A 23,996-nucleotide genomic window follows, 5' to 3' on the forward strand; every position below is an offset into this window, starting at 1 on the left:
ACGATTTTTACTTTGCCACTTATCCTCTAGATAGAAACTCCACATATCACAAGATAGAGGAGTATGTTATCACAAAAGGAGTAAAAATTGAGTGTCAGTATACACTCTGCCTATTGCGGCAACACTTATATGGGTATTTAACACTATATGTTATAACCCATTATATAATATATGTTATATCAGGGCTTGACAAATTTCCTTGGAATCTAGGAGCCAGCTAAAAAAGTTAGGAGCCAGGCGGAGCCGTGTCATAAAGCCCCCAGTAGGTGCCCCCATAGTGCCCCCCCCCCCAATTCTCCATAGAGCCCCCCCAATAATGCTGTATACCATGTTACATATACCGCCGCTCTGTCCCCAGACCCTATTGACTATAATTGGGACGGGGGTGGAGCTCCGGCGCAGCATGGCAGGTCGCGGTGAGAGGCCGTCGGACTAAAAAGTTGGACATGCAGTACTTTTACCATGCACTGCCGTGCTGCGCCAGAGCTCTGCCCCCATTATACAGGGAGTGCAGAATTATTAGGCAAGTTGTATTTTTGAGGATTAATTTTATTATTGAACAACAACCATGTTCTCAATGAACCCAAAAAACTCATTAATATCAAAGCTGAATATTTTTGGAAGTAGTTTTTAGTTTGTTTTTAGTTTTAGCTATTTTAGGGGGATATCTGTGTGTGCAGGTGACTATTACTGTACATAATTATTAGGCAACTTAACAAAAAACAAATATATACCCATTTCAATTATTTATTTTTACCAGTGAAACCAATATAACATCTCAGCATTCACAAATATACATTTCTGACATTCAAAAACAAAACAAAAACAAATCAGTGACCAATATAGCCACCTTTCTTTGCAAGGACACTCAAAAGCCTGCCATCCATGGATTCTGTCAGTGTTTTGATCTGTTCACCATCAACATTGCGTGCAGCAGCAACCACAGCCTCCCAGACACTGTTCAGAGAGAAGTACTGTTTTCCCTCCTTGTAAATCTCACATTTGATGATGGACCACAGGTTCTCAATGGGGTTCAGATCAGGTGAACAATGAGGCCATGTCATTAGATTTTCTTCTTTTATACCCTTTCTTGCCAGCCACGCTGTGGAGTACTTGGACGCGTGTGATGGAGCATTGTCCTGCATGAAAATCATGTTTTTCTTGAAGGATGCAGACTTCTTCCTGTACCACTGCTTGAAGAAGGTGTCTTCCAGAAACTGGCAGTAGGACTGGGAGTTGAGCTTGACTCCATCCTCAACCCGAAAAGGCCCCACAAGCTCATCTTTGATGATACCAGCCCAAACCAGTACTCCACCTCCACCTTGCTGGCGTCTGAGTCGAACTGGAGCTCTCTGCCCTTTACCAATCCAGCCACGGGCCCATCCATCTGGCCCATCAAGACTCACTCTCATTTCATCAGTCCATAAAACCTTAGAAAAATCAGTCTTGAGATATTTCTTGGCCCAGTCTTGACGTTTCAGCTTGTGTGTCTTGTTCAGTGGTGGTCGTCTTTCAGCCTTTCTTACCTTGGCCATGTCTCTGAGTATTGCACACCTTGTGCTTTTGGGCACTCCAGTGATGTTGCAGCTCTGAAATATGGCCAAACTGGTGGCAAGTGGCATCTTGGCAGCTGCACGCTTGACTTTTCATAGTTCATGGGCAGTTATTTTGCGCCTTGGTTTTTCCACACGCTTCTTGCGACCCTGTTGACTATTTTGAATGAAACGCTTGATTGTTCGATGATCACGCTTCAGAAGCTTTGCAATTTTAAGAGTGCTGCATCCCTCTGCAAGATATCTCACTATTTTTGACTTTTCTGAGCCTGTCAAGTCATTCTTTTGACCCATTTTGCCAAAGGAAAGGAAGTTGCCTAATAATTATGCACACCTAATATAGGGTGTTGATGTCATTAGACCACACCCCTTCTCATTACAGAGATGCACATCACCTAATATGCTTAATTGGTAGTAGGCTTTCGAGCCTATACAGCTTGGAGTAAGACAACATGCATAAAGAGGATGATGTGGTCAAAATACTCATTTGCCTAATAATTCTGCACGCAGTGTAGTCAATGGGGTCAGAGCTGCGGTCCGGCGAAACAGCGGAAGGACGGATCTGACAGGGTGAACCGCCTGCCAGATCCATCCTGCCGCAAGTGTGAAAGTAGCCTTAGTTCTATAGCTACTGAATGAGACAGGAGAAGGGATGCCTTTAACATATAGATCTCCTTGAGAAGCCAATTTGATCCTAAAGGGTTAATTCACACTGTAATCTAAACTGTGTCCTGTCACTGTCTTATCACTGCTGCAAAAGCATCAGCACAGCCTCAGTGTAACCTGTTCTTTTAACTCAAAGAATCGAATGAGTCACTAACTAAGTCGGATCTTTAGATTCTTTTAACCTGTGACTCATTCGATTCTTTCTTACTTAGACTCCCTGTACTTACTTGTGTGACTCGGAGCTGCTAGTGCTTGCCTTGCCTCAGCTCTGATTGGTTGGTGGGCGGGGAGGGGAGGGGCTGGCAGAAGCAGCTTCCACTCTAAGATCAGATTACACTCCTCCCGAGCCCCTCCCCTCCCTGCTGCCAGCGTCTCGCTCTCTGTGTGCTGTGCCTCACTGACTGGATGAGCTGTTTCAAACGGTGCTGCCTCCGGACAGAACGGCAGCTCCTCACCCATCGCCCGGGCACCTTTGAAAACGGGCTGACAAATACCCAAGCGCCAGGACTAAATTCCTGGTCGCCATGGCGACCTGGCGCCTGGGATTTGTCGAGCCCTGTGTTATATATATATTATATTATACAGGGCATATAGTGCATTGCATTTTAAAAGCAATCAAAACCTGTCTGTTATAGTCCCCTTGTGGGACTTTTAAGTGGTAAAATAAAGAGAAAAAAACCCAACATTTATGCAATAAAAAAATCCCACAAAAAAAATTACGCTTTTTTCCCCATTAAAAATAAGCTTTTCAATGAAAAAAAAATGCCCAAAAAAAATATCTTCCCCATATGTTTTGTATTGACACATCCGTAATGACCTGGACTACATAAATATCATGTAAATTATCCCCTACAGTGAACGACGTAAAAAATAAATTAAAAAAAAGACAGAGTTGCTCATTTATTCTTAGTTGCCACCAAAAAAATATAATAACAAGCGATCAAAAACCGCCATTGACTCCAAAATGATACCAATGAAAAAATCAAGCCCTCACACAACTCCATAGAAAGAAAAATAAAAAAGTTATGGGTCTTGGGAAGCGGCAATGCAAAAAACTTTTTTTCTTAAAAAAAAAAGGGGTTTTATTGCAAAAAAGTTTTAAAATATAAAAAAAACTAAATGTATTTGGCATCACTGTAATCGTACTGACCCAGAGAATAAAGACATTACCGTATTTTTCTCCCTATAAGACGCACCGGCCCATAAGACGCACCTAGGTTTTTGAGGAGAAAAATAAGAAAAAAAATATTTTGAACTAATAGGTGTGCTTTTGGTGGGTTTTGAACTAATTGTGGTCTGTGGATGGCACACTGTTATGGGTGATCTGTGGATGGCGAACTGTTATGGGGGATCTGTGGGTGACACTTATGGGGGATCTGTGGGTGACACTTATGGGGGATCTGTGGGTGACACTTATGGGGGATCTGTGGGTGGCTCTTATTGGGGTCTCTGGATGGCACTGTTATGGGGATCTGTGTATGACACAGTTATGGGGGGGATCTGTGGATGACACATATATAGCATCTTATGCTATGTGTCATCCACAGATCCCCTCCATAACAGTGTCCCTGTAGTGAATGACCCTCAATACAAGGGGTGGGGGTCGCATCTGCTTTTATAATGACAGCGGGGCCCGTGCAGTGACTGTATTCTACTACACGGGCCCCGCTCACTGTATAATCGTATCTGTATTCTGTAATAGTTAATTGTGTATATAATGTAATCGCATAATCAGCGCTACTTACAACTACAAGCGCTCGGTAGGTAGCAGAGAGGAGGGAGGAGGCAGGCCGGGAGGACGGGCGCTGGCAGCGTGAGTCACTACGTCATGCACCCACGACGCCTGCTTCATTCATAAAGTGGGTGGCGCAGGCGCATGACATAGTGAGTGACGCGCCGCCCGCCCGTCCTCCCGGCCTGCCTCCTCCCTCCTCTCTGCTACCTACCGAGCGCTTGTAGTTGTAAGTAGCGCTGATTATGCGATTACATTATATACACAATTAACTATTACAGAATACAGATACGATTATACAGTGAGCGGGGCTCGTGTAGTAGAATACAGTCACTGCACGGGCCCCGCTGTCATTATAAATGCAGATGCCGGCCCCCAGCCCCTCCTCCCTCACAGCTGATACACAGGCCGCGCGGCATCGCAGCGGGTGTATCATTGAAAATACGGCAAAATCAGCAGCATTCGCCCCATAAGACGCACTGCTATTTTCCCCCCACTTTTGGGGGGGGAAAAGTGCGTCTTATATGGCGAAAAATACGGTATGTTATTTATACCGAGAAATGAACACCGTAAAATTTATAACGTAAAAACACATTGCTGTTTTTCCCATCTCCCTCCCAGAAAGAGTTAATAAAAGTTAATCAGAAAGTTATGTGTAGCCCAAAATGGTGCCATTACAAACTACAACTTGTCCCGCAAAAAACAAGCCCTCATAAAGCTATATAGACGGAAAAATAAAAAAGTTATAGCTCTTGGAACGCGACAATGAAAAAAGGAAGACCACCATAGCATAGAATAGCACCATTGCTAACACAATTCATCTTGCAAAAAGCAAGCTCTGTCAAAGAAAAATGTTAAAGCTTTGACAATTAAAAATTTAAAAAGTTTTATTTTTTTTTCATTCTAAAGGCCCAAAGCAAGCCAGTGCAGAAGAAGTTAATGCAACAGACATACAAAACTTTATATGTGCAAAAATATTATTTAAATTGATACATTCTAATATATCAAAACCTTACACAGTAATGTTAGCAAAATCTCCTGAAGGCCAAAATTAGCTATGGGGTTAACACTCTACGCTACTGGAAACATGCCTTTCAGTTCCTGGCATTGATATAATCACGGAAGCCTGGTAGGTGAGGAAAGACTGAGGGTAATGTATTGGAGTATCTTTGGGTATTTTGCCTAATGAGACATTAATGGGACTGGCTAACAAAAAATATTATATATCTTAAATGAAACATTTGCAAATAAGTGACAGTGTGATGGTAACTAGAATGGATCATCAGGCTGATCAGAGAAAGCTGGAATGTGAGCTGCACTTTGTTAATAAGACAGTAAGTACATACAGATTTGACAATGAAACATTTTAGTCTGTAAAGTTACTGTACAAACATCCCCAGTGTTTATCCATAAAAATGAACCTTCACAGAATGTCTGAATAGAAGTCAATGTGAAATTCAAGTCTATAGCGTACAATTTCAGGACATCGGACAATTTTGTCAGCGATTCTGTGACATATATAACATATTTTTCTACAATTTTCTCCCAGTCTAGATTTTAAATTCTCTATTGTGAATGCAAGCCATGTTGTGGCCTCATCAGACTTTGTGCCCTATAGACACCGCAAGCCGGAAAGTGCAGACAATACTGCCCTCCTGGCCAATCAGATTTCTTGCCGCCAGACATGTAACTTGAGGCTCAGATGCAAGATCTGTCACAAGACCCATCCAATGTCCCTATCTCACATAATATCGTAATAAGCAATCCAGCAGCGGTGGTCATGCTTGCACACTACAGTATATGAAACGCGCCGTTCTTTCTTGTGGCCGGGACCACGAGATTGCTCATGGGCTGGCGTTTTTTTAAACAGCGTACAAGCACATCCATTGCTGGTAGATGGCAGGGTGGTCGTAATCCCTGGTTATGAGCAGTGTATAATGCGATGGAAAAATTAATCAAGCCAGCAAAGGGGGCAATATGGACAATCACAATACATCAGTCTACATAAAACATACCATTTGCTGAAGTGAGACGAGTCAGACAACCCTTTTAAAGACTGCTTACAAAGAAGCAGGAAGATGAAACATTCATGAAGAGTTGTGGAACAAATAGTCTTGAATATATTTACTGAGACCTGGCGACATTGCACTCTGCTGATGGATCAGAATGGAGTTCCTCTACCCTTTAATTCCCTGTCACTATCTCCACAGTGGTTTCTTGGCACACGTGGATGGTGAAAGCGAGGGAAGAGGAGTACACCCATTCTATTACCACCTAGATCCACAAAAAGAATCTGAGAGTTTAACCTTTTGCTTTTGGATTTCTGGTGTTATTTACATGGGGCTGGATATTTTAGAAGACTGGAGGGTAAGGAGTGATGTTATTTATATGGGACTATGTGTTGGAGGGGGGTGAAGGAGGGACTGTATGTTATAGAGAACTGTAAGGAAGAGAAGTTATTTACATGGGACTGGAGGAAGAGGACTGGTGTTATTTACATGGGACTGCATGGTATAGAAGACTGAAGGGAGAGGAGTAAAGTCATTTACATGGGACTGCATGGTATAGAAGACTGGAGGGAGAGGACGGGCATTATATTTTATGAGGGCACTACAGAGATGATTATATCTCCAAGGGGTACGGCAGGAGGTATTATAATTACAGGGGGCACTGCAGGGAACATTATAAATACTGTGGGCAGTGGTGGAGGGCATTACTACTACTGAGGGCTCCATAGAAGTGCCTTATAGATTATAAGAGGTGCCCTATATGGAGGCCTTGTTAGTACAGAGGGCACTGTAGGGAGCATTATTACCACTGGGAATACTATTTGGGGGTGGCTTAAGCCTGGCAGTGAGACGGGTGATGTCGCTGGCACTAACAGACATGCTTTAGCGCTGCCTTAGCCTGTAAAATGGCTAGAGCAGCGCTAAAGCCACCCATCAGTGTCGGTTTGTGTTGGGCCCATGTTCATATATGCCTGCATTATTGAGAAAAAAAATGAATATATGCAAACAATCCTGTAGGAGCAACGGGGGCCTTACCATTACACCTAGAGGCTCTGCTGTCTCTGCAACTGCCGCTCCCTGTCTACTTTGACAGGGCCTGGCAGAGAAAATGTCATCCCACCAGGCCATGTTAAAGTGCAGAGGGTGCGGCAGTTACAGAAAGAGCGGAGCCTCTAGGTGTATTGGGAACCCCTTCATTTGTATATAAGAAAACATAATTTTTCTCAGCATTATTTTCTCAGCATTATTTGCACAGGGGCCCTTTGCTGCCTGTGTTCGCCCCTGGAACTGGCACTCCAATACAACCCTATGTTACACATAAAGGAGGGCATCGTACATAGCCTTGAAAAATTATGATTGATGGCCTGCTGGTGACCATCTAAAACATTATGGGCGAGGGCCTGCTGCCGCTTTGGTGACGCTAGATAACCTGGGGCCGATCGCACGTCCCCTTGACAGCGACGATCCATTCGGATGTCTGCCCTATCAACTTTCGATATTATTTTCAGCGCTAACCATGGTGACCACAGGTAAGGGAGAATCAGTGTTCGATTCCGTAGAGGGAGCCTGAGAAACGGCTATGGCTACCACATCCAAGCAAGGCAGCATGCGCGCAAATTACCTATTGGGTATAATTAGGTGAGGGCCTCCAGGTGAGCTGACCCTGAAAAAGATTGTAGGTGAGGGCCTGCTGGTGAGCTGACATTCTAAAAAAAATTATATGTGAGGGCCTGCTGCTGAGCTGACCCTCTAAAACATTATGGGAGAGTGCCTGCTGCTTAGGCTACTTTCACACTCGAGTTTGGTGCGGATCCGTCATGGATCTGCACAAACGCATACGTTCAGATAATACAACTGCATGCATCCGTTCAGAATGGATCCGTTTGTATTATCTGTAACATAGCCAAAACGGATCCGTCTTAAACATTATTGAAAGTCAATGGGGGACGGATCCGTTTTTCTATTGTGCCATATTGTGTCAGTGAAACGGATCCGTCCCCATTGACTTACATTGTGCACATCTCCCTCACCTTGGCAACAACTAAGTCGTCAACTCTTTGGGGTGGAAACAAAGTGTTTTAATTGTTTGTTATGGCTCACAGCCGTTTTATCATTATGTCGAATTAAAAGTGAAGTTTTAATACACACTATACCTGGGTCAAGATAGGTCTAGACCATTCTGGCCATTAATATATATGTGTATACAAATACCTTTACCCAGGTTAGGTCCCCCCCCCCTTTTTTTGTAAACGATTATAGCGAATATTTGTCATTTTTTCCCTTCTGAACACATGATTCCTCCCTGCTTCTTGTGGGCCAATGAGTCATTGGCCCACAAGCAACTTAAGCAGGGAGGAATCATGACTTTAAATGGAAAAAATGACGAATATTCAAAAAAACCCTAATATATAGCACTATATCAAATATATAATTTTTTTAGAATATACATCTTTTTTTTTTTCAATCTGTACAGTTGTTCCACTTCGGCATACTCCTCCCCGACAAGCGTCCCCGTCACCATGGGAACGCCTGGGGGCTAGGATATACCATCAGATCTGAGTTTTCACGATCTCACTGAGAACTTAAGAAGGGAGGAATCATAACTTTTGATGGAAAACAATGATGAATATTCTAAAAAACGAATATATAGCACTATATTCTATAATGCTATATATTAGTTTTTGACCCACACCTGTAATGATTGCCTAATATTCGCATATTACGCGATCATTACCTTGCCGATTTTTCTAGTCAAAAAAATTTCGAATTTAGCGAATATTCAAATTTGCGAATAGTCAACGAATATTCTACTAAATATTCACGAAATATCGCGAATTTGAATATGACCCCTGCCACTCATCACTAGTCTTAAAGGGAAATTCTCTGAAATGTGCCCTGTTGGAGCCTAAAATTTTTTTATTTTAGGCCACAGGAGTACGGACCTTAAAAATTAGGCATTCACTTGACATAAAAGATATTCTAATCATGTGGCTCGAGGTACATTATGCGGTCAATGGATAAAAATTTTACTGTAGGCCACTGGACTATAGGCCCCAAACATTAGGCATTCACCGGACAGAAAAGATCAAGTGATTATGTGGCCAGAAGTATATTACACGGTCAATGGATATCAATTTTACTGCAGGCCAATACCAATATAGGTCAAATACACATGTTTAAAGGAACTAAAAATATAAAATTGGATTAAAAACATGGATAACGAAATCCCCCCTCTTGAAAAAAAAAACAAATGATAATAGTTGAAATTCGATAACACGTGGTCGTCACTGGTGTTGAATTCCTCCGAGGCCGCATCAATTATTCATTCACTGTACAGAAAAGAGCAAATAAGTGTGTGGCTGGAGGTAGATTACACGGTCATTGGATATCAATTTTCCAGCAGACCAGTGGACTATAGGCCCCAATAATTATGCATTCAGCATACATAAAAGAACAAGTAAGTATGTGGCACGAGGTAGATTACACAGTCATTGGATATCAATTTTACAGCAGGCCAGTGTACTAAAGGCCCCAAAAATTATGCATTCAGCGTACATAAAAGAACAAGTAAGTATGTGGCTGGAGGTAGATTACACGGTCATTGGATATCAATTTTACTGAAGGACAGTACAAATAGAGGTCCAATACATATGTTTAAAAGAACAAAAATATAAAATTGGATTAAAAACTAGCGAAACCCCCCCTCTTGAAAAAAAAAACTAATGATAATAGTTGAAACACGTGGTCGTTACAGGTGTTGAATTCCTCCGAGGCCCAAAACATTAGGTATTCAATGGACAGAAAAGGCCTTTTATGCCGCTGTATTTACCTAAGACAGTGACCATTATTTGTTCTGGGTGGTGGCGGATATTTGTGGGCTGTCTTGAGGAAATTCAATTAAACGTGGTCATCACAGGTGTTGAATTCCTCCAAGATCCATGCCTCATTATTTTTTAGAAATGTGAGCTATTCCACAATCTAGTGAGCTAGGTGAGTGCGCTCATCAGTCATGATCCCCCTGCTGTGCTGAACATCCTTTCAGACAGGACACTGGACGAGGGGCAAGCCAAGAGTTCCATGGCAAATTGTGCCAGCTCTGGCCACAGATCAAGCCTGCACACCCAGTATTCCAGGGGTTCCTCACTTCTCAGAGCGTCCACATTGGGCGTTAACCCAATGTAGTCAGACAACTGTCGGTCTATGCATTCCCTGAGGCTGGATCCGGAGGACGGCTGTCGATGGGGTGGCTGCAAGAATGATCTCATATCTGAAGTGACCAACACATCTTCAAACCGCCCTCTTATTGCATGCGCTGTTGGATTGGTACCCGCAACTGTTTCTCTGTGACTGGAAATTCCTCTGCCAGTGCCCGCAAAAGCAGAATGCATAATTTCTCGAAGCAAGGCCTGGAAGTGCTGCATTCTGACAGCCCATGTCCGCCATTTTGTGTTTGTACCGGGGGTCTAAGTAGGTTGCCACGCAGTACTGGTCCTTGCCCTTTATGCTTTTTATACAGGGGTCCCTCTTCAAACACTGGAGCATGAAGGCCCTTATTTGCACTAAACTAGAAGCGGTGGACAGGCCGGGATCCTGCTCATCGTCCAGGATAATGTCGTCCTCGGTCTCCTCCCCCCAGCCACGGACAATACCAGGGATCCCAGAAAAGTTTAAAGCATGCTCTTCTTGCTCCTCTTCCGCCCCGGCACCATCCTCCTCTGACCCTTTTTCAGACTTCTGTTGACTTGTCTCAGATGGAATAGCCCCCCCTGGGAATTCATCCAGCATTGCGACTTCCTCATCTTCCTGCTCCTCGACGGCTTGATCAATGACATGACGCAATGCATGCTCCAGAAAGAAGGCATAAGGTACGATGTCACTGATGGTGCTCTGGCTGCGACTGACCAGTTTGGTGATCTCATCAAATGGCCGTGGTGAAAAAAAAACAAGCTCCCCAGAACCTGTCCTGCCACAGAGTTCGTACAGGTAGTCGTTAACTGCATGTTTCTGCTGGAGCAGCCTATCAAGTATATACAAGGTGGAGTTTCAACACATGGGGAAGTCAGAAATCAGACGTCTGATGGGCAGGTGGTGTCTCCCCTGAACGTCGGCAAGGTGAACCATGGCCATGTAAGATCTTCTAAAATGGCCAGAGATTTTCCTGGCCTGCCGCAAGACGTCCTGGACCCCGGGGTATTTGGCAACGAATCGATGCACGACTAACTTCAGGACGTGTGCCATGCACGGCACGTGTGTCATTTTGACCTGTTTCAGCGTGCTCAGCAGATTGGCACCTTTGTCGCACACCACTTTACCAACTGTCAAATTGAGCTGGGTTAGCCAATGATCGGCCTGTGACCGCAAAGCTGAAAGAAGCGCAGGACCGGTGTGGCTCTTGGCTTCCAGGCACAACAGCCGCAGCACAGCATGGCAATGTCTCACCTGGCACGTCGAATAGGTTCTGGGGAGCTTGGGGGGTGCAGCGGAAGAGGCGGTAGCAATGGAAAAGGAGGAGTCAGCTGAGGAGGAGACGGAGGATGGAGTAGGAGGAGGAGAAGAAGAGGCAGGCCTGCATGCAATCCGTGGCGGTAACACCAAATCTACACCGGTGCCACGGGTTGCATGCTTGATGGCCATCATAAGGTTCACCCAGTGGGCAGTAAAAGTTATGTACCTTCCCTGCCTGTGTTTGCTAGACCACATGTCTGTGGTCAGATGTATCTTGACATGGACACTGTGTGCCAGAGATACATTTACTTGCCGCTGAACGTGGCCATATAGCTCCGGGATGCCCTTCTGGGAGAAATATTTCCTGCCGGGGACCTTCCATTGCGGTGTGCCAATGGCCACAAATTTTCTAAAGGCCTCCGAGTCCACCAGTTTATATGGCAGTAGTTGGCGGGCTAGCAGTTCCGACAAGCCAGCGGTCAGCCATTGGGCAAGTGGGTTATCCAGTGTCCTCATCTTTTTACGCTCGAATATTTGGGCCACGGAAGCCTGCCTTTTGCCAGATGAACGCGACGACGGCACGGTGGAAGGTGGAGTGGAGGACAAATGGGAGGAGAAGGAACAGAGGCAGGACGTGGAATGCCGGGAGTGTGGCTTTGTGGGTTCTGACAGTGGTGCTCCCACTGGGCTCGGTGATGGGAGGCCAGGTGCCTTCTTAAGGCGGTCATCCCTAGGTGAGTGTTGGGCTTACAGCGACTTATGACCTTGGTACATGTAAGGCCCATGTAATATCGCTGACATTGCTCTTGATTTTCAATATTGTGTTCCCTTATTGGAGCAGAATAATGAAATTGCTGGATCCCTTACATAACACAAATAGTCCCTATTGAACCACATTCACAATAATGGAATCCATTGGTTTCCATTGTGCAACCCAAATTGTTACCAGATCAAATAGTACAGCTTGCTGTATTACTTTATCCCATATTTTTGATTGCATCTGCAACGGAGACCCGGCACTGATATAGATATCACCTTATACAGTATGCCCACAGAAGTGAAATATAAAATCAATATGTAGTTTCTTAAGATGAGGTGCTGTAACTAGTTTTCAGCGAACCGAAGTCCACTCTGAATTTCCTGGTGCTTCGTGGTAGCAAATCGATTTTCCCTCAAATGGGCGTAAAAAAAAAAATCATACTTGCCTTATCCGTTTGAGTGCGAAGAGCCGGCAGCCACCATCTTGATTGAAGATCCTATGCAAAATCCTGTGCGCGGTGACATATGATGTCACCACACCGGCCGACGTTGTGACGTCATCACAGGCCGGACGAGAGTTTGATTAAATGGATGAGGTATGATGAGTATGATTTTATTAATTTATTTTTAATTTTATACTGTAATATTAATGTCAGATGCCGCGATCAGGGATGAACACGCCATCTGAGGGGTACAATGACGGGGGGCGGGGGGGGACGCGCAATCACCATTTCCTGTCATTGCACCCACTGCTTACAAAGAAATGCGCTTCCATGAAGCAGCCGAATCGAATTTTCCAATACTTCGCTCATCTCTAGCTGTAATACAAATCTCTACTATGCATGTAAAAACATAATAAAAAATATAATACATTGATACATTCCATTTAAAGCCTGTTCATGTATTCAGAATATCCCTCTGAGGCCCTCTGAACAGCAACATAGAATGACAGAATATAATGTTGATGATATCAGAGTCAGTAAGTCTAAAGAAACAGCAGAAGAGACATAAACATAGTTCAGGCTTCAAGGTTACAAAAATGGAAAGTTAGCTAGGTGTGAAATGAATGATGTGGTTTCTGTATATGTGTAGATTCTAAGCACTTGGATTGAGGAATTATAATTTACTAGAATATTATTTCATGTTTTGCAGGTCCTATTTTCCTGCCATGAACATTATTATTATTCTACAGGAAATTATAGTTAAAGGGGTTCTGCAGTTTGTTTAAATTGATGATCTATCCTCTGGATTGATCATCATTATCTGATCGGCAGGGGTCCGACACCTGGGATCCCCGCCCATCAGCTGTTTGAGAAGGCAGCAGCGCTGCGGCCTTCTCACTGTTTACCGCAGGCCCAGTGACATCACGACTAGTATCACTGGCCTGGGCTAAGCTCCATTCAAGTGAACAGAGCTTAGCCCCGCCCAGGCCAGTTGATACTAGTCGTGACGTCACTGGGCCTGCGGTAAACAGTGAGAAGGCCACGGCGCTCCTCGAGCGCCGCTGCCTTCTCAAACAGCTGATCGGCGGGGATCCCAGGTGTCGGACCCCTGCCGATCAGATGATGATGATCTATCCAGAGGATAGATCATCAATTTAAACAAACTGCAGAACCCCTTTAATGTCATCTGTTATTTTTGAACCACAAGAAATCAAGAATATGTATTAATTCAGGATTATATTTTAATCATTTTTCCATAAAAATCATAACTGTTCTTTAAAGCTTTCATAAACACATTCGGGGACAATTTTTTAAAATGACTTCATTCTGCTCGTTTTAGGCTACAAATAATTTTTCAGTTGGTCTTATACCTTTATTAAAATGTTAATCCCTTTCCACTGTACAGACGCCAGTCTCTAGCCGCAGACTAGCAGGATTTCTGTTCACAGTGAGTCCTGTCAGATAAAAGCCCTGATGATTCATGTATAGCCCTCATTATCAGTTTGTTAAGAATTTAGCTATTCAGAGCGAGTTCAGAGAAAAAGGCTACACATGAGTTGTCATCTGACAGGACTCAGTATAAGGCCTCACGCACACGACCGTTATGTGTTTTGCGGTCCTCAAATCGCGGATCCGCAAAACACGGATGGCGTGTGCGCTCCGCAGTTTTCGGAATGGCATGGACAGCCTTTAATATAACTGCCTATTCTTATCCGCAAAGTGCGGACAATAATAGGACAGGTTATATTTTTTTGCGGGGCCACGGAACGGAGCAAGGGATGCGGATAGCACACGGAGTGCTGTCCGCATCTTTTGCGGCCCCATTGAAGTGAATGGGTCCGCATCCGAGCTCGGATGCGGACCAAAACAACGGCCGTGTGCATGAGGCCTAAAACAGAAAGTGACTGTTACATTGGCGGCTCATGTCTGTCACTGTCCTGCTACTTCAATTATGAACATTAATCATTGAACTACTACTACTCCAATTTTTGCCACCACCATCACTGCCTTTCTCTCCTTGCTCTGTGTGCAGATGCATGGCTGTTTCTAGTTGTTAATCTGCTTCTGCTATAAATGCTGGGCTGCCCTCTTACTCCTTGCCTGAGCTTAGGTTCCTAATTTATCAGTTTAAATAGAGAATGTGTGCTATTCTGATTGCTTGTGTAATCTGTTGAACGACCCTGATACTTGACCGTAGCCTGTCTACCATACCGATTTTTTGCTGCCTGTCATAGAATTGCATGAACTCTGCCTGCCCTAACCTCTGCCTGTTTACTGACTACTAGTATTGCTTGACCCCTTGGTGCTTCAAATCGGTGTCTCTGACCCCTGTGGGTCAGCTGTCAACTACACTGGGACTATTATTGAAGAAAATCACATAAATAAGATAAAAATGCACTTAGTAAAATAGATGCAAGCATTATACACTGCTCAAAAAAATAAAAGGAACACTTAAACAACACAATGTAACTCCAAGTCAATCACACTTCTGTGAAATCAAACTGTCCACTTAGGAAGCAACACTGAGTGACAATCAATTTCACATGCTGTTGTGCAAATGGGATAGACAACAGGTGGAAATTATAGGCAATTAGCAAGACATCCCCAATAAAGGAGTGGTTCTGCAGGTGGTGACACAGACCACTTCTCAGTTCCTATGCTTCCTGGCTGATGTTTTGGTCACTTTTGAATGCTGGCGGTGCTTTCACTCTAGTAGTAGCATGAGACGGAGTCTACAACCCACACAAGTGGCTCAGGTAGTGCAGCTTATCCAGGATGGCACATCAATGCGAGCTGTGGCAAGAAGGTTTGCTGTGTCTGTCAGCGTAGTGTCCAGAGCATGGAGGCGCTACCAGGAGACAGGCCAGTACATCAGGAGACGTGGAGGAGGCCGTAGGAGGGCAACAACCCAGCAGCAGGACCACTACCTCTGCCTTTGTGCAAGGAGGAACAGGAGGAGCACTGCCAGAGCCCTGCAAAATGACCTCCAGCAGGCCACAAATGTGCATGTGTCTGCTCAAACGGTCAGAAACAGACTCCATGAGGGTGATATGAGGGCCCGACGTCCACAGGTGGGGGTTGTGCTTACAGCCCAACACCGTGCAGGACGTTTGGCATTTGCCAAAGAACACCAAGATTGGCAAATTCGCCACTGGCGCCCTGTGCTCTTCACAGATGAAAGCAGGTTCACACTGAGCACATGTGATAGACGTGACAGAGTCTTGAGATGTCGTGGAGAACGTTCTGCTGCCTGCAACATCCTCCAGCATGACCGGTTTGGCATTGGGTCAGTAATGGGGGTGGCATTTCTTTGGAGGGCCGCACAGCCCTCCATGTGCTCGCCAGAGGTAGCCTGACTGCCATTAGGTACCGAGATGAGATCCTCAGACCCCTTGTGAGACCATATGCTGGTGCGGTTGGCCCTGGGTTCCTCCTAATGCAAGACAATGCTAGACCTCATGTGGCTGGAGTGTGTCAGCAGTTCCTTCAAGACGAAGGCATTGATGCTATGGACTGGCCCGCCCGTTCCCCAGACCTGGATCCAATTGAGCACATCTGGGAAATCATGTCTCGCTCTATCCACCAACACAGACTGCACCACAGACTGTCCAGGAGTTGGCAGATGCTTTAGTCCAGGTCTGGGAGGAGATCCCTCAGGAGACAGTCCGTCACCTCATCAGGAGCATGCACAGGCGTTGTAGGGAGGTCATACAGGCACGTGGAGGCCACACACACTACTGAGCCTCATTTTGACTTGTTTTAAGGACATTACATCAAAGTTGGATCAGCCTGTAGTGTGTTTTGCCACTTTAATTTTGAGTGTGACTCCAAATGCAGACCTCCATGGGTTGAAAAATTTGATTTCCATTCTTTTATTTTTGTGTGATTTTGTTGTCAGCACATTCAACTATGTAAAGAACAAAGTATTTCAGAAGAATATTTAATTAATTCAGATCTAGGATGTGTTATTTTTGTGTTCCCTTTATTTTTTTGTGCGGTATATATGGACAAGGTCCTCACTCTGATATGATAATATCTGAGACACTTTGACCAATATATTTTGATCAAAACACATCTGAGCCCGTCTACCAAACGCCAAGGTGGTCTCAGGTCAGGCGGGTCCTACGGTAAACCTACCTAAGCCATTGGGCTTCTATGTTTATTAGCGCAGACGTCGCACATATGGTGTGCTGCTCCTAGTCACCTCCATGTGCATCAAGCAACCAATGGGAGGAGGAGCAAGCACACCTATATGTATCACCTAATCATGGCGCTCTATTGGATAGGAAGGGCAAAAGTGCCAGTGACATCTGCAGATTTGTATATCATACCGTGCAGGATGTTTTTATCTTTGTTTTTTCTGTGATTTTTATGTCTATGTAGTGTTTGCTTGAGGGAGTGGCTGTCATGGTCTTACCTGCTTGCTGCTCTCCTTCGTTTGACATGTGCTGGCGGCCATCTTGGTTTCTTGTAGCCTTCCACCCTGCGGCTCCTCCTTCCCCTGGGAGGAGCTGGATGCCTAGCTCATATATATAGGAGGTCTGTGGCTTCAGTTCCTTGCTTGGTCCTCTTGTGTTCACATGCTTCTAAGACTGCTGCTGCTTCTGGTTCCTGATCCTGGCTTCGTCTGACTACCCTTCTGGTTCCTGATCCTGGCTTCGTCTGACTACCCTGCTGGTTCCTGATCCTGGTTTCGTCTGACTACCCTGCTGGTTCCTGATCCTGGCTTCGTCTGACTACCCTGCTGGTTCCTGATCCTGGCTTCGTCTGACTACCCTTCTGGTTCCTGACCTCTGGCTTCGCAAAGACTCTGCTCGGTTTCACCATCCGTTTGGACTTTTGCTTTACAGCTTTATTTTCAATAAAGCCTTCTTATTTTCACTTATCTCTTGTTGTACGTCTGGTTCATGGTTCCGTGACATTAGGACCAAGCCATGAATTCTGACGGTACAGGGCCATCCTCGCTACCCACGCTGGTTGCCAGACTTGATCAGCAGGATCACCTGTTGGGTCGGTTCGCTGTGGCGTTGCAAACCCTGCTTGAACGCACGGCTCATTTCGCTCCCGTTGCCGATGGGTCGGTTGTCGCTCCTGGGCTCGCTCCTACTGCCGCTCCGGTTGTTGCGCCAGAGTCTACCCCGACACCTGTTGTTGCGCCTGCGGTGTTTCGGGGTATGACCGGTTCTGCCCCTCTTCCACAGCGCTTTGGGGGAGAGCCAACTCAGTGCCGAGGTTTCCTTAACCAGGTGGGCATTTATTTCGAGTTGCTGCCACATGCCTTTCCTACTGAGAGATCAAAGGTGGGCTTCTTGATCTCGCTGCTCTCGGACAAGGCCTTGGCCTGGGCCAGCCCTTTATGGGAGAACAACAATCCGGTGGTTGCCGAGTTTTCCGGTTTTGTTGCTTCTCTTCGGAAGGTATTCGATGTGCCGGCTCGTGCTGCCTCTGCTGCGAAGCTCCTTATGTCCATCAGACAGGGTTCACGATCCGTAGCTGAATACGCCATTGAGTTTCGTACCCTGGCAGCAGAGGTGGGCTGGAATAATGAGGCTCTGGTCGCTGCTTTCTCTCATGGTCTCTCGGATGCCTTGAAGGATGAGGTTGCAGCTAAGGACCTACCAGTTGAGCTCGAGTCTCTTATTTCTTTCCTGATTTTGATTGACACCAGACTCAGGGAGAGACCTTCCTTTAAGGAGAACCTGCGGAGGTCTTCTAACAGATTGGTGCCTACGTTTGCTGTCCCACCCGTGCCTCCCTCTCCTCCCACGCCTCCTGGGGATGACTTGTCTGGGGGTGAACCCATGCAGCTGGGGTTTGCTCGCCTGTCCGAGGGGGAGAGGGCACTCCGGAGACGTGAGGGCCGATGCATGTACTGTGGTCTCGGTGGGCATTTTCGGTTGGCATGTCCGAACCGTCCGGGAAACGCTCGTACCCTGAGATCCTGTCGGGGGCAGATCTTGGGTGGAGTCTCCTCGTCCCCGGTTTCCCGTGTTGACAAACCACTGATAACTGTTGTCCTCTCCTGGGTCGGGGGCTCGGTGACGACCCAGGCGTTGGTGGACTCTGGTGCTGGTGGTTTGTTCATTGATAGTGTGTTCGCTGCCGCCAATTCCATTCCTCTGCAGGCTCGAGGTTCCCCACTGGCTCTTGAGGCGATAGACGGCAGACCCCTTCTGCCGCCACACGTGACTCATGAGACCCTTCCAGTGGGGATAGCCATTGGTGCCGTTCACAGAGAGTCGGTCTGCCTCCAGGTTATTTCGTCTCCACACTACTCGGTGGTCTTGGGGTACCCCTGGCTCCAGAAGCATAATCCGACTTTCGATTGGAGATCGGTCGAGATCCTCTCGTGGTCACCGCAGTGTGGGGCTAGTTGCATCCATGGGTCTGTCAAGTTGCTGTGTACTTCCTCGGACTCTCTGTTGCCTCCTGAATATGAGGAGTACCGGGATGTATTCGATAAGGTGCGCGCGGTTGCCCTACCTCCGCACCGCCCATATGATTGTGCCATAGAGTTACAATCTGGTGCCGTTCCTCCTCGTGGCAAAGTCTATCCACTGTCGGTAGCGGAGAATGAGGCCATGGAGGAGTACGTGAGGGAGGCGCTTTCACGCGGACACATTCGCAAATCTTCGTCCCCGGCAGGGGCTGGATTTTTCTTTGTGAAAAAGAAGGGCGGTGAGTTGAGGCCTTGCATCGATTACAGGGGTCTCAATCGCATCACGATCAAGAACGCTTACCCGATACCCTTGATTTCCGAGCTGTTCGATCGCCTTAAAGGGGCCACGGTCTTTACCAAACTCGACCTGAGGGCGGCATATAACCTGGTAAGGATCAAGGCGGGCGATGAGTGGAAGACCGCGTTTAACACCAGGACCGGTCATTACGAATCCTTGGTTATGCCCTTTGGGTTGTGCAATGCGCCCGCAGTCTTTCAGGAATTCATCAACGATGTTTTCCGTGACCTGTTGCAGCAGTGTGTGGTAGTCTATTTGGATGACATCTTGGTATATTCTGAATCCATGGAGGCCCACATTCTGGATGTCAGACGAGTGTTGCAACGGTTACGAGAGAACAAGCTGTTCGGTAAGCTTGAGAAATGCGAATTTCACCGATCCCAGGTAACCTTCTTAGGTTACATCATTTCCGCTGAGGGGTTCTCCATGGATCCTGAGAAGGTTTCGGCTGTCTTACAGTGGCCCCAGCCCAGTGGTCTTCGTTCCCTGCAGCGCTTTTTGGGCTTCGCCAATTATTATCGGAAGTTCATCAGGGACTTTTCCATGCTGGCCAAGCCTCTCACGGATCTGACCAGGAAGGGCAGTAATTCCCAGGTCTGGCCGCTCGAGGCCATCCGAGCTTTTGAGGCCCTAAAGTCCGCCTTTGTGTCGGCTCCGATTCTGTCGCATCCCAACCCTGGGTTGCCCTTTGTCCTCGAGGTGGACGCGTCTGAGACGGGAGTAGGCGCCCTTCTGTCTCAGCGTAGAACACCAGAGGGTCCTCTGCTTCCTTGTGGGTTTTACTCCCGGAAACTGTCTTCCGCGGAGTGCAACTATCAGATTGGTGACAGGGAGTTATTGGCCATCGTGCAGGCCCTTAAAGAATGGAGGCACTTGCTCGAGGGTTCGGTGGTTCCGGTTCTCATCCTGACAGACCACAAGAATCTGACCTACCTTTCTGAGGCCAAGAGATTGACACCACGTCAGGCCAGATGGGCTCTGTTCTTGTCACGTTTTAATTACGTGGTCTCCTACCTACCCGGTTCCAAGAACATCAGGGCGGATGCCTTATCACGGCAGTACTCCGAGCTGTCCAGGGAGGAGTCGATTCCGACTTCGGTCATACCTCCGAATCAGATCCTGGCCGCCATTCGCACCAGCCTGACCTCTCCCCTGGGTGAGCAGATTTTGGCGGCTCAATCTGGTGCTCCCTCTGGGAGACCCAACGGCAGATGTTTTGTGCCTGAGGAGTTGCGCACTCGGTTGTTGCGAACCTACCATAACTCCAAGACCGCGGGGCATCCTGGAAAGAATCAGCTGTCCTGGGCTGTTTCACGTCTGTTCTGGTGGCCTTCCCTACGTTCCGACATCGCCGCATATGTAGCGGCATGCTCCGTTTGTGCCCAGAGTAAGTCCCCTCGGCACCTTCCGTTGGGCCTTCTGCAACCCATAGCCACCGGGGAGCGTCCATGGTCACACCTGGGGATGGATTTCATTGTGGACCTCCCTGCATCCCGAGGCCATACGGTCATTCTCAGGATTGTGGATCGGTTTTCCAAAATGTGCCACTGTGTTCCTCTCAAGAAGTTACCCTCTGCACAAGAGTTGGCCACGATTTTTGCCAGGGAGGTCTTCCGGTTGCACGGTTTGCCTAAGGAGATTGTGTCGGATCGGGGGAGTCAGTTTGTGTCCAGGTTCTGGCGCGCCTTTTGCTCCCAGTTGGGGATTCATCTCTCCTTCTCCTCGGCCTACCACCCTCAGTCCAATGGGGCCGCAGAACGATCCAATCAGGCCTTGGAGCAATTCCTTCGTTGCTATGTCTCCGATCACCAAGACAATTGGGTTGACCTCCTGCCTTGGGCTGAGTTTGCCAGGAACACGGCGGTGAACTCTTCCTCTGGGACGTCTCCCTTCATGGCCAATTATGGGTTCCAACCTGCCGTGTTACCGGAGGTATTCTCTCCCCAGGATATTCCGGCTGTGGAGGATCACCTTTCCGTCCTACGTGCTTCTTGGGTACAGATCCAGAAGTCCCTTGAGGTCTCTGCGCAGCGCCAGAGACTCCAGGCTGATCGCAGACGAGCGCCTGCTCCTTCCTACCAGGTCGGAGACCGTGTATGGTTGTCCACCCGCAACCTCAACCTTCGAGTGCCCACTCCCAAGCTGGCGCCTCGCTTTGTTGGTCCCTTCCGAGTGCTTCGCAGGGTAAACCCGGTAGCCTATGCCCTTGCGCTTCCTCCTGGCATGCGGATCTCCAACGTGTTTCATGTCTCCCTGTTGAAGCCACTGGTGTGTAATCGTTTCACTTCCTCGGTTCCTCGGCCTCGTCCGGTCCAAGTGGGCAATCGTGAGGAATATGAGGTGAGCAATATCCTGGACTCACGCCTGGTCCGCGGTCGGTTGCAGTTTTTGGTCCATTGGCGTGGTTATGGTCCAGAGGAGCGTTCCTGGGTTCCCTCCGCAGATGTCCATGCTCCTGCCTTGCTCCGAGCCTTCCACGCACGCTTCCCTCAGAAACCGTTTTGTGCTCCGCGGAGGAGGGGCCCTTGAGGGGGAGGTACTGTCATGGTCTTACCTGCTTGCTGCTCTCCTTCGTTTGACATGTGCTGGCGGCCATCTTGGTTTCTTGTAGCCTTCCACCCTGCGGCTCCTCCTTCCCCTGGGAGGAGCTGGATGCCTAGCTCATATATATAGGAGGTCTGTGGCTTCAGTTCCTTGCTTGGTCCTCTTGTGTTCACATGCTTCTAAGACTGCTGCTGCTTCTGGTTCCTGATCCTGGCTTCGTCTGACTACCCTTCTGGTTCCTGATCCTGGCTTCGTCTGACTACCCTGCTGGTTCCTGATCCTGGTTTCGTCTGACTACCCTGCTGGTTCCTGATCCTGGCTTCGTCTGACTACCCTGCTGGTTCCTGATCCTGGCTTCGTCTGACTACCCTTCTGGTTCCTGACCTCTGGCTTCGCAAAGACTCTGCTCGGTTTCACCATCCGTTTGGACTTTTGCTTTACAGCTTTATTTTCAATTAAGCCTTCTTATTTTCACTTATCTCTTGTTGTACGTCTGGTTCATGGTTCCGTGACAGTGGCACCTTCAAGTGTGAATGCGCACCTATTTTATCTTGGGAATAGCATTCCTCTGCACTTTTGCCCTTCCTATCCAATAGAGCGCCTTGATTAGGTGGTACATATAGGTGTGCTTGCTCCTCCTCCCATTGGTTGCTTAATGCACATGGAGGTGACTAGGAGCAGCACACCATATGTGCGGCATCTGCGCTCCTGAACATAGACGCCCAATGGCTTAGGTAGGTTTACCGTAGGACCCACCTGACCTAAGACCACCTTGGCGCTTGGTAGGCGGGCTCAGATGTGTTTTGATCAAAATATATTGGCTAAGTGTCTCAGATATTATCATATCAGAGTGAGGACCTTGTCCATATATAATGCTTGCATCTACTTTACTAAGTGCATTATTATCTCATTTCTGTGATTTTCTACACTGGGACTATTCCAAGAGATATCAGCCTGGTAGGTCCCCTGCAGTGAAGACCAGATCCCTGTGTAAGGGCTGAAGGGTTAAAACCAGAGGATCGCCAGGATAAAGTCCTTAGGACTAGCCCAAAGTCAATCCGATCAGTTGGTACAGCGAGTCTACACCCACTGCCGTTTACAGTGACAGTATGCAAATAGACAGAAATTTAACCCTGTAGCACAAAAACTGTTCACAATTTTTAATAAAGACCAACTGAATTTTTTTAAAATTTTTAACCCAAAATGAGTACAATTCAATAATAAAAGGTGTTCATAGTCTTTAAACTAAAACAGTTTCAGCTGCAGCAAAACTTGAATTTCCTAGGCCCCAATGCTAAATTAGTAATAGAGCCCTAACTATCAAGTGATATTTATTTTACTGGGGTCCACATATGCGGCTTATGGGCTCTGGGTATAAGTGCCACATGTGCATCTCTGGCCATACACTAGATAAATGTCACCTAAACTAGATTTTAGCAATCAAGGGGTTATCCAATTTCAAGAAAACCCCCCCACATGTGCCGGGCCCCTCACCGGTAATATACTTACCCCACTCCCCACTCCCGGTGCCACTCCTGGTCCCCTTGCTGCTTCTCCCTGCACATGGATGAAAACATCCGGTGTCGGGGGGGAGCAACCAATAGCAGGTTCGGGACGGGGACGAGCCTCCCTAGCATCACCCGCGATGCTAGGGAGGCTTGTCCCCGTCCCTGCCTGCCATTGATTGCTCCCCCTGACACCGGATGTTTTCATCTGTGTGCATGGAGTAGCAGTAGTGGCGGTGTGGGGACCAGGAGCAACCCCAGGGAGCGGGGTAAGTATATTACCAGTAAGGGGTCCGGCACATGTGGGGGGGTGGTCTTAAAATTGGATAACCCCTTTAATAATCGGGAAGTTGTATTTCAACTGCTCGATCCATTTGTTCTCCTGGAAATAAACTGCAGTAAGAGGTGTGGGGCAGTGACTTTCTCCTCTTTCCCTCCCTAAGCTAAGCATGCATTTGTATGAGGAGGCTGGGAGAGAAGGCTGTTAGCTGAAGAGACGGCTGAAAGCAAACCTATGTATAGGTCAGTCTATTGTTACACCCATGACCCAAAATTGGCTTATTTATCAGTAAAAATCTCATCCCGACTTCAATGATGACCCCA

Source organism: Bufo bufo, chromosome 5 (genome assembly GCF_905171765.1).
Source record: "Bufo bufo chromosome 5, aBufBuf1.1, whole genome shotgun sequence".
In the NCBI taxonomy this organism is placed as follows: domain Eukaryota; kingdom Metazoa; phylum Chordata; class Amphibia; order Anura; family Bufonidae; genus Bufo; species Bufo bufo.